The sequence below is a fragment of the Triturus cristatus genome, chromosome 5_2, assembly GCF_964204655.1.
Source record: "Triturus cristatus chromosome 5_2, aTriCri1.1, whole genome shotgun sequence".
In the NCBI taxonomy this organism is placed as follows: domain Eukaryota; kingdom Metazoa; phylum Chordata; class Amphibia; order Caudata; family Salamandridae; genus Triturus; species Triturus cristatus.
In genome coordinates, this window is record NC_140588.1 from 547,604,323 (window position 1) to 547,617,456 (window position 13,134).

A 13,134-nucleotide genomic window follows, 5' to 3' on the forward strand; every position below is an offset into this window, starting at 1 on the left:
AACAATTTAACTTGCAGTTTGAAAGAAAAGGAGAAGGCTTTCCTAAATATGGTAGAGGAAAGGAGAATGAGCATGCATGAGAAGGCAGGGAAATACAAAGTGAGTGAGACAATTTGGGATATTGAAATGGGAAAGGAGTTGAAGAATGGAGCTAGTCCAACTTTAGCTTTAGATGCACCACAGAAGGGTAAATTATGCATTACCAGAAAGAGGTCTCAATATGATACATATTTTGTTGGGACTAGTGAGTGTCATGATACGTACTTCATTGCAACAGGATGGGGTTTTAAAGGTGGAGAAGATCCAGTTTTCCCAGGAGTGTATTTTGTTTGTGGGAACAAGGCTTATTACAATTTGCCTGACCATTGGTATGGCACGTGTTATGTGGGCCTGGTTTTTCCAAAGATTTTTCATATAGATAGGATAGAAGATGTAGAACACATTAATCTACTAACACGTTTTAAGAGAGAAACTTGGTCAGAAATAGTTGGTGATATATTTGGAGCTTTAATTCCAGCAGTGGGAATTTCTTTAAATGCATATGGGATTCGAAAACTGTCAACAGTGGTGGATCGTTTATCGACAAGTACCGCTGGAGGGTTTCTTTTGGTGAATACGGAGATGATTGCCGTACGTGCCATGTCTATGCAAAATCGACTTGCCCTTGATATTTTATTGGCCAAGGAGGGTGGAGTCTGTGGAATGCTGAAAGTTCAACATTGTTGCACTTACATTCCTGACGAAAGCAAAGACCTAAAGGTCTATATCAAAAATATTACTGATTTGCATGAAGAATTAGTACCACTGGAAGCTGAAAGTGTTTGGACTAAAATAGCTAATAAGATAGTTGCTGTTAAGAGTTTTATTGCTAAGATAGGTAGTACCTTTATTGGTAAAATATTGTTTCCTTTGACATGGGTAATTGTTGCTTTATTGTTGCTAAGATTGGGGTGTTTGTGTTGTAAAAACAGGGGAGGGAAAAAGAGATTAATTAGGGAAAAGGCAGAAAAGAAACAAAAGAGATCAAGGAGAGATCTACAGGAAATAGAATTAGAAGAATTGAGGGAGAGTGTTTACTTGGAGACAAAGAGGGATGATGTGAGGGAGTCTGGTGTTTAATGTTGTGTTGGAAAAGACATTTTCGATTTCTCCTAAAATTGGGACTTAAATTTGTTTTTTGGGTTGGTTTTTTGGTTTTTTGTGGTGATAAGATATCACCAAAGAGGGGATTGCTGGAGCAGAGTTTTCTGTTGAAAATGTATTGTGTTTTAAGCTCCAGTTTCGTTTATATGGTTTAACTAAAATTATTAATTTTAAAATCACTAATTCATAGTTTGTTTTGTTGAAGTCGGACTTACCAACACTACTAATGAGAGAAAACTACACGTGGGAATGCATATATGTTGCTTAATAATAATGTGCAGTTTTAATTAAATGAATGTCGCAAAGTGCTATTTGTTTAGAGCACGAAACGCTTTTGAAATAACGTGTATTAATGCTTTATTGTGTTGCAAGAGGCTAGATAATTACATACACATAAGGGTATTAGTGGGAATTAACACTGTTCTATCATTATGCTGTGGTAACGTTGTTTTGTGTTTCTTTTAATTAAGATGGTCCGTTTTGGCCTAAGACAAGATGGCTGCCTTTTACAGCCTGCGCTCGAGTGAGTGAGTTTTGATGGGAGGCCTTGCTGAATATGGTCGAGAGTCACCTGACCGCAGCTTTGGCCTGGTTAGAAAATCTTCCGTGAGGATGGCAGCTCCGGGCGTGATTCCAGCTGGCCTTGGACAAGGATAAAAGTACAATGAACATTGTCCGGATTGCGGTGACTCTGCTAAGTTATCAAGGAAGAACATTTACGAAAGTAACATTTGCAAACTCGAGTTTCCTTCTTTTTATTTTTGTGATATTTCCTGAGCGGAGGTTTTCTAAATGTAACCGAGAGACTTCCTTTCCTGTTCGCTCTGCTCAGCGGCTCAACGGATATCTAATTTTTGTTTGTTACTTTTGTTTGCAACATAACCTATAAAAATGTTAGACTAGAGAGGGTTCGTTCGTTCGTCCATTCATTCTTTCCTGGTGGTCATCGCGTTTGGTCGTTATCCATGCTGAGGACGGCAGCTCGAGAGACTTTACTGAGAGACCTGTCCTGACCCATTTAGCTAGAATAGGTAACTATGAGAATGATAATTTTGCTAATGATTGACTTTTCATTTAAATCAATTTAGATAAATGAGTATTGTTTGAATATCAGTGTCGGGTGTTTATTCCTTGTCATTTATTGAGTTCCAAATGTATTTCCTATGTTTAAAATCATGACTCGAGGCAATATCATTCAGGTCGCATTGACCTCATTGTAGATGCAGATTGGTTCTCCTATATTCAGTGTGGATAGAGTAATAGTGTGAATTTAGTGTGATGGGCCCTAGCGTATGATGTATGTATGTGCGCGTGACTGTAGGTTTACTCTGTCCGTGGAAGCAGGGAGATTTTATATGCGCCGATCTGCAGCAATAGCACCAAAACTGACCTGGTCCGCATTGCTGATGATGCCCTTCACTCTCTCAATCATAATGAATCTTGCCTATTAATCCTACTTGACTTGTCATCGGCGTTTGAAACAGTCAATCCTGATACCCTTTTAAACCTACTAAAATAAAGGATGGGTCTCTCCAGCACAGTGCTATAATGGTTCTCCTCTTTCTTTCAAAATACACCTCAGTGCATCCTAATCAACCACATCATCTCTGATCAGTCACCAGTGTTGCTTGGTGTTCCCCAAGGTTCAACTTTCTCTCTGGCATTGCTTAACCTATATATGGAGTCCTTAAACAAATTCCTTAAACTCACTCTCATCTCCTACCATATGTACGTGGATGACACTCAACTTTACATAAAAATCGTATCGCCCGATGACATGAATATCCTCTGAAATACAGCGTTGGCTGACTCGTAACCACCTCAAACTCCATGCCCTTAAAACAGAATTCTTATTGATCTCACCACCCACAATCGCCCCTAGTATCAAATACTGGCTCCCACATATTATTGCCTTGAAGTTTACCCCACAGATCATTGATTCTGCAAAATTCCTAGGTATTATCTTGGACAATGCCCACCCCATGTACCAGCACATCTGTGCCGCCAGCAGAGGAACCAACCTTCAATTGTATGCACTAAGAAAACTGAAACCATCTCTTGCCCTGGCAGACCTCAAAACAGCGGTTCAAGCTCTTGTACTATAGCAATTAGACTATGGTAGCGCTATCCAATTGGGCCTCACAAAAATCACACTTGCACCTCTGAAAGCAGCAGCTAGGCTCATCACCGGATTAAAAAAAGTGATCATATCACCCCTGACCTCCAAGCTCTGAAATGGCTACCCTATGAGGCTAGGATCCAACTTAAAATTGTATTTATGGCCCATAAAGCGCAGTACCACAATACTCCCTCTTACCTGACGCACAATCTCACTACTACTTAGACCACAAAAATTCAACAAAAAGAAGACCTACAACAAATACTTCTCAGGAATTGCCCCCATAATCTGGAACTCTATCCCTCCCAAGATCAGAAGCAACCCATCCACATCCTTTTTTCAGGAAAGAAGAAATAATTCTTCTATCCGAAAAGTCCTCTTACAGTGAGAACATACCTCCATCTCCTCAGGAGCGTATCCTTCTCGCCAGCTTATCGCTGCTTCCTGTTCTCTCCTTCACCCATATCCACAATGTCTTTTCCTGCATTGCCCAGCCATTTCACACCACTGTGACACACATCTGACCTTGCCTATACCAGTACCTAAGATTGACTATGTGGTCGTATCTCCCTCTTACCATTGGCTCTTTTCAGTGCTGGCCTTATGACTTACGTCATGTTTTTTGTATAATGTTCTGTATCATATCTTCACATCGTTTGCCATCGGACTTGAATGCTGCTCATGCCATTACTGTTGATTTACTATATGTTCGTCTCTCTTTTGCTCTTGTGTATACTCCCCGCATGACTTATACGAGGTTTTGTACATTGCCTACCATTTCTTGACTCTACCCTCCTTGTTATTCTTGTAAAGGGCTCTGTCACCCGAGAGGGTCTTGTTTGGGCAACTTAAAACTTTAAAAATAAAATAGATAAAATAAAACTCCAACTGAAAACCAATCAAAACTGTTAAATTATTCTAAGATTATGACAATACCAATTACTGTAGCAGTTTCTCATTTCTCACAGGACAATCAGATTGCTGCATAGCATTGATAATTAATTCTGCGGATGCCAAACGTAACTATTTCCAATGAGCACCATCTCTCACTGTACCAAGCTCTGTGCAAATTGTGCCTGTTAAGGACTTTCTATACCTGCTGTTTAAAAGAACCTACTGTACAGCAGTCTAGCCAGAATGCCCAAATGGATGGGTAGAACTCTTTCTATGCTTAAGTCACTTTCTTTTTTGTTCTGATTTTTCGACTTACACTATTTAATAGATTTATATTATTACTGTAATTTGGTTTGATTGAACATCAAGCTACTTATCGCTTGATTGTTTTGCACTGTGATTATTTGCTGTAGCCCCATTACATCAAGACCCAAACATTAAGTAATAGGGGCAGCTTACAAAGATATTGTTGCACATATATAAATAAATAGCCTGGCTTTTGGGAATGCTTAGGTCTAGCTCCTTAAACAGTCAATACCTCTTCCACCTATGGAAGCCCAGATTCTTCCTGACACTGGAGAAGTGGAGAAATCATATAGAAGGTGAGTCAGCATTCACTTGTGCTGACCATGGTTGTAGCCCTGAATGTTCAACCAAAGCAATATCTGACCGACGTTTCCACTGTTAAGTCAGAAATTCAGCATCAGTGTCCTTACGATTGAGGTCTGTTGAGACCAAGAGGAACGCAGTTGCCTTCTCTTGTTTGTGTAATCTATCCTTGCAATGACTTCCATGACTATGAGGTGAGGGTTGTGGTGAAGAGTTGAGGCTCAAGGTATAGCCCAAAGACTATAAACCAGAAGAACCTCCAACCTTTAAGAAATTCCAGGAATAGACAAACTTTGGATAGCTTTTAGCTGTTGCGAAGCACTCATTTGTGAGACACAAAGATAGAGTCCATGCCTTTCATATTCTCCGACATTCCATGTTTCAGCAGAGCAGGGTTCTGAACCATAGCGGGATAGATAGGCCCTTGCTTCAGCTTCTTGTGAAAAACTACAGTTGGAGGCAGCCCTACATAAGACTGAAAATGGATACAGGAATGGGGTAAAATTCTGGAATACACTTGCAAATAGGCAGAGATGCATTCACAGTCACCTGAGATGCAAGTAATTGGAATGCTTCAGCAAACATTCCAAGATTTTTCCTCAACAGTTATTTGTTTTATACCAGCCTTTGGTGTGCACTGCTACATGAACTACTTGGAGCATGGAATAGTGCAGGATTAGAATTTCATATTGGTCATGCGACATAGTCAATCTATACATATCCACTCAAGGCCATAGAGATTTTACAGCAGCAAAACCATACCTCCAAACATGTTCAGACAGTGCCACAATATAATGTCAAACCAAAATTCATCCACAGGAACAGTGTCTTTAAGTTAAATGATTCAAATTACTTACAAAAACTAGGCGGGCCTTAAAGTTAGGCCAGCTTCAGTTTATGCAGGGCCACTGGAATTATGCTACAGGGGAGGACCAACTTATGTGTCAGAGTTGACTAAACTATGTGGCAGAAAAGGGCAAATTATGCGGTGTAATGTGGTGCATTTTGTAATAGCGTTACTCTAATATTTTGTCACTTTCACACTAACACTATTTGGGCAAATGTCTCATCTCATTAGTACCAGTTTAAGTCTCACAAAACAGCAATAAGCAATAGAAATGTGACCAAAAGGGCCATTTACAGCATAACAACTCGTGTTGCCACGTTTAAAGTTACTTTTGATCCTTTTGAGCTTTTTGTTTGTAATATGCCGATCATGCAGTAGATTATATTTTATGTGACAAATGTAGCAATCAATACTTGTTCAGAAAAGGCCGCAGTCACTGAAATGCACAAATCCAGCGGCTCCGATCTTTTGCACTCTTGTGTATCTATTGATGGGAGAGGACATAGGCTGACACACAAGGCACGTACTTTTTTAAAGATTTTACATATTTTAATGGTTTGTAATAGTTGGAAATGTATACCTCATACCTTAACTCAAGAAAATATATTGATCTAACTTGGACACAAAACCAACAATTCATTCTTGAATATAAATTAAATGGGGAGAACAACTTCAGTCAAAATTGTGTTGGAAACGGTCAGCCTTTCAGTGCTCCGTGCGGCCAATCTTCTCCCCAAATTATAAATACATAATATACCTTTCGACTCATTTTTAGAAGCAAAAAGAAATTGAGTAAGCCTTCATATTTTGATTCCCAAATCAAAGACGTCACTAGAAGGTTACGGAAAAGATGTTAAAATAGCAACGTACTGACCAACACTTTGAAGATATGGGACTCTATTGAAAGAAATACATTATTGTATTGCAGCCACAGGAAAAAGGGTCCAAACTTAACAGCGCCAAGAATCTTGCGCAGAGTACAACAGATTCAAACTGCATTACAGTTTAGGAAATCTAAGCCTCAGAAACATACTTCAATAGAACACGGAAAACTGTGATACAGACTAACAATCCCATCACAAGAGAAGAGGGCGAAAATGGCATTTCCGTTGCCTACACAAGAGCAACAAAAAAACACCGAAGCGGCTCACTGCTAGGATCACAGTCTGCTTTACTTGAAACATTGGAGTGAATATAAATACAATATTTGAATGTCAAAATGAACCAACCGTAAACAATCAAGACAATAATGGTCAGCTAGTCTCCCTGGGCAGTGTCCTTTTCTTTGTGTTACAATAGTTGGTCTGAGTGCCAACTGGGCCCTTCTCAATGGCTGAGGAAGTTCACACACGTGTTGGACCTATCATGAGTGGTGTGTATACTGAGTTAGGATCTCGCGCATGTGACGTTTCCCCAGACCTTGCAGGCGAACAGGCACCCTAAAACTATCGAATCTGTGTACCTACCTTGGAGCTAGAACATGTTTACAAGGAATGAGGAAAAATGATTCTAAACAAAGAAGGACAAAGCTGCATCAGTGCATTTGTTTTAGCAAAATAAAGGACGAGAGATTGCAGGAGGAAATGCGGAAAGATTTAAAAATCTCTCAAATTGCTCGGGGTCGCTGTGTCGCCTGCAGAACGCTCTCTTTGTTTGCACAGAATAATAACAACACAGCAGCCCGTCTCCCGAGTGCGTGGAGAGGATTACTCTTCTGTGGCGCACTCGTTTGCAGTTCACATTACAATGTTTACACAACAGATTTTATGGGGAAGACAATGGATAGGACACGCGCCGCATTCGGTATCAGGCACCCTTTGCCAGAAGGACAATCTGTTAAACAATTGCTTGTTTTCTGCACCATTACTCTCCGTTCTACCATGTAATTTAAGGCTAATTACATAGCATTATACTAATCTACCTCTGCTCTTAATTATTATCTGCTGCACTTCTAATGCATTCGGCCTCCTGGCACAGAAAGCCTCCTTGGGAGGAGGGTGGCCTCGTTCAACTTTATTACAGACAGTTTTCATGTTTACAGCTATTTTACCCTAAATTCAGGAGCGTAGCTATCACTGGTGCAGCAGGTGAAGTGGCACCGGGGCCCAGGGGTCTGATGAGCCCACTGCACGCCAATCTTCTCTGTTTTAAGCACCATGTGTTTCTGTACATCTGCCTCGGGCCACACCTAAAGCATTATGCTTGATTTCGTTCACAGATTACAACACAGTAAACCCGTGCCAGGCTTGTAACTGTAGAAGTGCAAGTACAACAATGCTGTTCAAATGAGGGGTTTAGCGTGACTTTGTACTTTTTAACGGGCACAATTTCAAGGGTAAAACTAGGAGGGACAAAAAAAAATGTTAAGGACATATTTTCAAGGGTAAATCTTGAGGTGGGAACGCAACAATGTGTATGGATAATGGAGCCTCAGCTGAGCCAGGGATCCGGTTTGTCCTTAAAATCCAAAAGCCAAGCCATATAAAGAATTATCATGTAAATCATGTAACAAAAGGCAGGAAAAAAATAATAAAACAGGTGATTTAAAAAAAACAACATTTGTCTTAATTTTAGTACCAGAAGATATTTTAATGCACTGAGTAACACCTATTAAATTATTAACATTTAAACAGAATAACTCCTACACAGAACGCCCACACGCCACTTGCATGAAATCGCCTATAGAAAATTCAGTGTGTGATGTGCACAGTATGAATAGCAAATAGTGTCATTATATATGAAGCAGAATTATAATGTTGCAAACCACATATTACTATTCGCATTTGAACTTTATCACTTCTAGGTTGCTTCAAATTTTGCAATCAGGGAATAAGAGGCAGGGAAATGATTGGCTTGCGATCACTCACAAGAGTTGAAGCCTAGCTTTGAGACAGCTTTAGCCACTCGAAATTATTTTATCTTATATCCAAGCAATACCAAAGAAAACTGTTTTCTTCAGAGTTATCTTTCAATGAATACATTAGCACAATGCGTTCAGTATTGATGACCTGTGAAGTGCCCAAGTCAGATAATAAATCAATCTGGCCGCTTCAAAAGATTTTTTGCTCAGACCTAGTTAGGCAAATAGAACGTGATTCAATATCAAAATGAGTCAGATTACAAAAGAAAATAATTATATTTTGAACATGAGTGTTAGGACAACTAGCAAAGTCCATAAAATAAAAATCCATCTATGCAGTTCTTTCATAGAACTAAGTTAAGTGTTTAAGGACATTGCAGGTTATTTATGAGTAAATGTGGGTGGCCGCCCCTAATTTAACAAACACAGCTATTTCAGTTGAAGCCCGGCACGAGAAAGAAGGCGATAAAATAGATAGGCCACAAAAGCGATCACAAGGTTCAAGACAGTTTATTCCCGGGTTATAGAATTTGTATGAACTGCTCCAATGTGGATAAACGTTCACGTATTTGTGCTGCATTTAAGATGTACTTTCAGTGGATGGAATACATTTCGGAATCACTTATGCACATGTACAGTACAATTGCAAGTTGTCTTTAACTGGACCCAGCATATTGTTATCAGTATTGTGTTAATGAGGGAGTCGAGCCCAGGATGTCAGGCTTAGATGGACATTCCCTTAAGACCAAGGGCCAAGACATAATCAATCCTTAAACTTGAGCTGTGCCCAAGCCTACATTTATTTATTTGCAGTTTTATATAGCATGAACCAGAGGTAAGGTATCAAAAGTAGCAGAGCACTTGCATTACTTCATTAACAGTCAGCATAAAACATTGGTCTGGAAGGTGCAAATGTCCTTACAGCGATAACAACAAATAGGGGTAGACATTCCACTAAGGTATGGACACTTTAGAAGCGTGATGTAGGGCTGGACTGGAGAAACATAGAATGAGAGCATAGTAGAAGCAAACAGTGTCCTATCCTCAAAAAGTAACTTTTCATTGTAATCTTTTCTCTGCTTTGTGGACAACCGCCAAGAGGCAAGAGGATAAGTGTTGAACGTACCTCTTTTTTTTTTTTGTTTAAGACTTTTATTGAGTTTTCAAGTGGAACAAAAAAAAAAGCATTCACAAAATAAAAAACATATTACAAATTATAAATAACCAATTAATATAGAAATACAATGTATGAAAAAACAGTAGAGGGAAAAAGAAAAGAAAAAGATGAAGGAAAGGGAAAGAAGAATAAAGGAGGTAAGAAAAAATAAAACAATATAGAGAATGTTCTAAAACCATATATGGTAATAAGAAGAAAAGAAATGTAGGGCATAGGAGCATGTGTAGAAAGATAAGATGTAAAAGGTAACCAGAGGAGATCAGATTTAATTTTTTGAGAAAGAATAGAAGAAGAGACATTGGCAATCCTATGTTCATCGCAAATAAAATTCCACCACGTCAATGAAGATATTTTAGAATTATTTTTCCAAGATGATAAAATAACTTTGAATGCTAATGCAATAAAAAGGTCGAACAATAAATAAATAGAAGTGGAGTCATCAACATCAGGTGAGGAGGAACCTAGAAAAACATTATGTAATGATAATGTAAGATTACAATAAAAAATGTTCATGCAAGTAGACCAAACAGATTTCCAAAAAGTCAAGACATTGGAACAATCATAAATTTGATGTCTCAAAGTGCCGGTATATTTAGAACAAGACCAGCATAGTGGAGAGGAGGAAGGGGAAAACTTGGAAATACAAACAGGGGTAATAACAGCTCTATTGTAAATAAAATACAAAGATTGGGTTATACGAGCAGCAGCAGAAATTTTAAATAACTTAGACCATAATTTGTCCCAAACAGAGATAGAGAATGAAAGGGACAAGTCTGTTTCCCACGCAATTTCAATAGGGGATTTAGGTCTTTCAGTTACATGCAACGACAATAGTTTATAGACAAGAGCAGCTTTAGGTCTGTGCACTTGAAATAAACTGTATAATGGCGTTGGTGGAGTGAGAGATGGTGTGGTATCAGGAAGGTCAAAAGAAGCTAACTGTGATTGTAAAGCAGCTGAAATTAAGAGGTATTCATTAAGAGATGTGTCAGGTAAATGAAAACATGTTTGTAATTCAAGGAAGGGAGTAACAGAGTTTTGGTAAATTAATTGATGCACAAAAATAATTCCCTTATCCTTCCAGTGTTTGTGATAGAATGATTTACCCTTATATTTGAGAAATTTATTATACCAGATAGTAGAGGATAAAAAGCATTGAAATGGAGTTAGACCATTGGTGAATGTATTATACAATACATTTTGGGAATATTTTAAAATAGGGCTATTAGAAATGAAAGCACAATTGGACATATAAATTACATTCTGAAAAGAAAAATCCTTTAATGAGGAGCGTTCAAAAACAATCCATCTGGGTATAGGGATATCAGCAAAGTCATAAGATAAAGCAAAGGATTGTTTAATCAAAAAGGCTGAGTGATAGGCTTTAAAATCGGGAAAACATACTCCACCCTCATATTTAGGGCGTTTAAGTTTTGTAAGGGCAATATGTGGGTGTTTCTTATTCCATAAAACATTTGTACAGATGGAATTAACTTGTGAAAAATATGAAATGGTAATTTGAATAGGCAACATAGATAGTGTATAGAGTACATGGTGTACAATCATCATTTTGATAGTATCTAACCTACCCCACCAGGAGAGATAAAGGGGGGTCCAAGTAAGAAGGAGTGATTGAATTTTAGTGTTTAATGAATTAAATGTATATCTAATTGTGGTAGATAGAGAAGCAGAGAACCAAATACCAAGGTATTTAATTTTTGTGGGGCACCATGCAAAATTAGTGTCATTAAACATATATTGATAGCATAAGGAGTTCAGAGGTAAAACTTCTGTTTTAGAGAGGTTTAACTTATATCTAAGCCCAGGCGTAGTGCTCTGCTCCGCCCACGGAGTGTACGTAGCGCTTCCTGCTTTGCGGTTTGCGAAGTAGGCGTAGCAGGCAGCGCTACGCACACGCCATGGTGAAGAAGAGCTGCCCACCCTAATTTTAAAATAATTTAAAGAATTTAAAAGTAAGAGAAAATGCCTTACCTGCGGTGTGGCGTCCCAGGGCTCCCTCTTCCTGGTTGACGGCAACTTCTTCTCACAAATGCGCATGCGCGGACGCCCGCGCATGCGCATTTCTCCCGAGATATGCGCATGTGCGGGCATCCGTGCATGCTCATTTGTGAGAAGAAGTTGCCGTCAACCAGGAAGAGGGAGCCCCAGGACGCCGCACCGCAGGTAAGGCATTTTACTTACTTTTAAAATACTTTAACTTATTTTAAAATGAGGGCGGGTGGCGCGTAGTGGGGCTACACGGAGCACGCGAGTGTGTGTAGATTTGGCCACACTACGCGATGCTCCACGTAGCCCCACTACGCCCACTACGCCCAGGGTTACTTATATCCAGAAATACTGGAGTATAACCAAACCTCATCCAAAAATGGAGGAAGGGAAGTAAGAGGATTAGACATATATATTAATATATCATTAGCATATGCTGATATTTTGGTTTCTAAAGAATTAAGTGTGAAGTTAGAAATATGAGCATTAACACGGATGCGTTCAAGGAAGGGTTCAAGGCAAAGAACAAATAACAGAGGGGAAAGAGGGCAACCCTGACGTGTACCTCTAGATAAAGAAAAAAATCTGGAAAAGTGATTATTTACAAAAATACTGGCCCGTGGACAGGAATATAATAATTTAATATAGGAAAAGAAAGTAGGACCAAAACCAAACCATTGGAGAGTTCTAAACATAAATTGCCAATTGATACGGTCAAAAGCCTTTTCGGCATCTAGAGACAACGCTGCAAGAGGAGATTTGAATTTTTTCCCCTGAGAGATAATATTTGCAAACATTCGAGCATTATCTGCAGCTAACCTACCCTTAACAAATCCAACTTGATCAGTCTTAACCAATAATGGAATAAGACTTTCAAGACGAGAAGCAAGAATTTTAGCAAATATTTTACAATCATAGTTGATTAATGATATAGGGCGGTAATTTTTACAAAGGGAATGATCTTTGTCAGGTTTAGGATTGAGAATTATTAAGACATCCATAAAAGATCCGGAGGCCTTAGCATCATCAACAAAAGAATTGAAAGGGTCAAAAGTTTGGGAACAAAAATGGATGCAAAAGTAGAATAGAATTCAACCGAGAGGCCATCCGGCCCTGGTACTTTTGATCTTTGTAAAGATTCAATGGCATTAGTTATCTCTTGGGCAGTAACCACACCCTCTAATGAGTTAAATTAATCGGGCAGGGATGGAGGGGAGGGAAGGCCCGTAAAAAAAGTATCTAAATTTTTATTAGAAGGATTCGTGTCATCAGAATATAGTGATTCATAATATTCATGAAAAATATTAGCAATATCTTCATCTGAGGACGCTAAGCGTTTCGTGGATTCATTTAAGATAGGTTCAATATTTTTACGTTCAGATTTGATTTTCAAGTAGTTGGCTAACATCTTACCAGCTTTATTTTGGCCACCATGATATTTAGATTTAATTTTAAGGAGGATATAGCAAGCTTCTACT

The 13,134-nt window shown here is 38.8% G+C and overlaps 1 long non-coding RNA gene across 2 annotated transcripts in view; it reads right to left on the reverse strand.

Annotated features, from left to right (window-relative positions):
- The window catches only part of LOC146823292 (uncharacterized), a 426,450-nt gene that overhangs the window by 199,752 nt on the left and 213,564 nt on the right, over positions 1-13,134 (reverse strand). The window lies entirely within an intron of this gene.